Consider the following 4,156-nt stretch of genomic DNA (forward strand, 5'->3'; position numbering starts at 1 on the left):
GTGATAATTTCCTTGGAAGAAAAGCCATGGGCTGCAATCACGCGTCTGAGTTGACAGACATCCAAATGGATCCTATATAAAAAGAAAAGGTTGGTGTCTTCTGGAATATGAATGTCCACTTTTAATAAATTCAAACAGATCCCAACATAAACATCTTCAAACTTGATGGGTTTTACGTGACTCATCATTTCATAGATTCTTGGCACCAAATTTCTGGATATTATATAACCCAACCCACCGCAGTAGGGAGGAAACACCTTGAAGGGATACCCCTGGTATGAAATATGGGGTTTTTGGTAAAATCCTCTATAGGAATAATTATCAATTAGAGGATAACCTGTGAAAAACTCCTCTGAGTGGTTTAAATTTAAAAGATACTTCACTAAATTGCCAGTATTGATGAAAACATCAGTGTCTGTCTTCGTGATGTACCATGCATTGGGGCAAAACTCAGTTACCCACCTAAATGCCATAATTGTTTTCAAGGTCAGATTGTTGTATGTGACTAAAAAATCTTGTATTATGTTGCCATAAAGGAGGTGTTCATCCTCTAAGGATAATGCTCATACTTTGTCTTCCCTTTCAGCCTACTGGCCTAATAAGAAAAACGTAAGAAACTCGTATCTCCACCAAGACTTCTTTTCACCCCGAGTAACTCTAATGGCCTGTCTGGCTTTCACATCTGAGGGGTGTGAGGTCACCAGGATGACAAGATGTGCATCTGGATGAGAGCAGTTCCAATGCTCTCGAAGTGTGAAGTGGAAGTCTTGTCTGTAAATGGGCTCATAGCCATAGAAGTACAGCCAGTTCACGCGTTCTGTCACATTGTAGTGGGGAAGACTGAGGTACCACATCACCAGGAAACTTAGGAGCGACAGTGGCAGGAGGCTTCAGGGACCTCAGTGACATCCTACCCGGAAGGGTGGTTAGGAGCGCCGGGGCCATTCACAGAAGCTCAGGAGCACGCGAGCCTCGGCTTCTTGATTGACTTCTTCTGAGTGAAAGACCTTCAGTTTCATCAACTGAACATTCCGTAGCAAGTGGTAGTCAAAAATAATGCTTGAAATTTCTACTGAAAAACAGACTCTCGGATTGGCTTAAAACTCTGCCATACACTGCTTGTAAGATACATGCCTGTAGAATTTCAGATGAGACTAAAGCACTAGCTGAAGTTTTTTGTTTTCCGTATTCCATGCTTTAATTAAAAGATTTGCCGTGAACTTTCCAGCGCGCCGCGTGCACCCTGCTCCAACGCGGGGCAGAGGGCCGACCCTCCCCTCTCCCCATTTTCCAAGGCCGTGTTAATACTGACATCTTGGACAAGTCACTTAACATTTCTGAAACTCACTTTCTCCATCTCTAAAGTGGTATTAACATATCACCTATTCCCTAGGTTTGTTTGTTATGAGGATTAACTGACATAATCTGTAAAATATAAGCACTAAAAAATGGAATCCATTATTATTAATTATTATTTAATTGTATAATCTTGACTGGAAAGAAACATATCAAAAGGCACATAATAAACCCCTAATAGACATTTATGAATGAATGGTTAACAGTGGTTGTCTAGTTGTTGGGAGTACGAGAGTTGGTGATTCTTTTTTCTCTTCTTCTGCATTTTCTAAATTTTATTGAACAAACATGTTTATTATTTTATAAGAACATTTGTTCACCTCTCCGTCCACCCTAAATACCTAATAACCAAAATTATATATATTATATAATATTTACTATAACATATAATTTGATATAATAAATATACTTAATACGTTTTAATATATTTATTTCATATTTAATTTATAAAGTATAGATTTATAAGATATCTGAGGCTTTATTTAAAAGACTAAGAGTGTTAGAATGAGGGGGAAGATGCAGTGATGCCTCTGTGAATACAAACACATATGCACGTATACATGCATAGACAGACACAAATTATAACAATAAGCTATTTGAACAAGACACACCTAAACCATGGCATCTAGAGTTTAAAAATAAATATGTAGGCTAGAAATAAAGAAAGCAAGGATAACAATATTATTATCTGACATATAAAATTCAAGGTGACAAGCATCAAACAGTAAGAATGCAAAGAGCTTGAATTATATTATTAATAATGTGGCCCATTTTTATATGGTAGAATATAGCAAATACGTAATTATGTTGCTGTGTTAGGAATTAAGAATTTCTGTGTACGAAAACAAGGGATAAAAATAAAATGACACAGCGAAATCTTGTGATGTTAAATCTGAATTGGAAATACTATTAAATCATGAACTTTTTCTTTAAAAAGTATTTATTCCCTAGTTCTGTCCACTTAAAATGCCTGAAGGCAATGACACCCCCCAGTAGCAATGAGTGCTCCTATATGTAGACTGTGCTCCATAAATACCAGGGTTCTTTGGATAAGTGGCCGATTACAAGTCTGAAGCATAACATGTAGACTTGCCTGAGACATCTTGTTCCAGAACTCAAGGACACTATCACAGACTAATGGGGTTACAACCAAATGACACAGGAATCAAATGAAGGAAGAAGGGACACATGAACACCAAAGAGCACAAAGTCTACAAATTATTAAATCTATGGAACAGAAACGCTATGAGTTAAAAAAGGAAAAGAAAAGAAGAATTTATAGTAGTACTTAATAAAGAGAAAGCCAAAATAAACTCAAATCCTGAAGATTATTGCAAATAACTATTACAACAAAGAAATCTAGCTAATGAAAGTGAAAGAGAAGATAGAATTTAAAAAATAATTGGACTTCTGGTTTCCAGTTCCATATGCAAGGAGCCTGGAAGTCACTCCATCATAGCAACAAGTAAAAAGCTGAACAGACTGAAAAATCAACAATTCCTCATGGATTCATAAGAGAGGTTGAGGGCACAGGACAAATCCCCAACACTGGAGAGACAGATGGGTAAGTATAGGGAGTCACATATAGTCAAGAGCATAAACTGCCACAGGGACCAGTGCCAGTGTGGGAAAACCTCAACTATAATTGAAAAGTTGCTGGAAGCTCGGGTGTGGACAAGTCTGAGAGTTAAAAACTTTGGGCAGACCCTATCACAGAGGGATCCCCACACGTTTTGTGAGTTTTACCCCCAGGAGCTCAACCAGATTCTCACTGTAAATACAGGAGAAAAATCCCCTCTTGCTTCCAGCGGGGGGAGGAGAAAAGAAAGAAACTGGAAATGAACCACAGTACTCTGGGATTTTTTTTTTTAATGGCTAAAACAAACTTTATTTTATTTATTTTTTAAAAATTTATTGTATTGAACTATAGTTGATTTACAATGTTGTGTTAATTTCTGCCATATAGCAGAGTGATTCAGTTGTATATATATATACATTATGTATATATATGTATATACATATACACATTATATATAAATATGTGTGTATATATGTATACATTCTTTTTCACATTCTTTTCCATTATGATTTATCACAGGATATTAAATATAGTTCCCTGTGCTATACAGTAGGAACTTGTTGTTTATCCATTCTATGTATAATAATTTGCATCTACTAATTCCCAACTCACAATCCATCCCTCCCCACCCCTCTCTGCCGTGGCAACCACAAGTCTGTTCTCTATGTCTGTGAGTCTGTTTCTGTTTTGTAAATAAGTTCATTTGTGTCGTATTTTAGATTCCATATAAGTGATATCATATAGTATTTGTCTTTCCCTTTCTGACTTACTTCATTTAGTATGATAATCTCTAGGTCCATCCATGTTGCTGTAAATGGCATTATTTCATTCTTTTTTATGGCTGAGTAGTATTTCTTTGTATATATCTGCCACAGCTTCTTTATCCATTCATCTGTCAATGGACATTTAAGTTGTTTCCACGTCTTGGCTATTGTAAATGGTGCTGCAATGAACTGTGCTTAACAAGGCCTGTCCTTAGGAGAAAGTACTTAACCAGCACTTAATCTGCTGAGGTATTACCAGACCATAATGGACCTAGGGGAGGAAAATAATCAACTCCAGTCAGTTCTACACTTACACATGGGAGAAGTGAAACACTGAACTCCAGCTCATTCTAGCCATCCTGTCCGACTTAAGGGGAGAGAAAAAAACTGAGAAATACTTGTGAGGTTCACAGTCTAGAGGCATAGGCTCAGGTAAGACTGAGACTTAATCATAGGA

The 4,156-nt window shown here is 36.9% G+C and overlaps 1 pseudogene; it reads right to left on the reverse strand.

Moving 5' to 3' along the window:
* Positions 1-5: 5 nt before the first annotated feature.
* On the reverse strand, positions 6-975 carry LOC112065831 (UDP-GalNAc:beta-1,3-N-acetylgalactosaminyltransferase 1-like; annotated as a pseudogene).
* Positions 976-4,156: the final 3,181 nt, after the last annotated feature.

The sequence above is a fragment of the Physeter macrocephalus genome, chromosome 15 (genome assembly GCF_002837175.3).
Source record: "Physeter macrocephalus isolate SW-GA chromosome 15, ASM283717v5, whole genome shotgun sequence".
In the NCBI taxonomy this organism is placed as follows: domain Eukaryota; kingdom Metazoa; phylum Chordata; class Mammalia; order Artiodactyla; family Physeteridae; genus Physeter; species Physeter macrocephalus.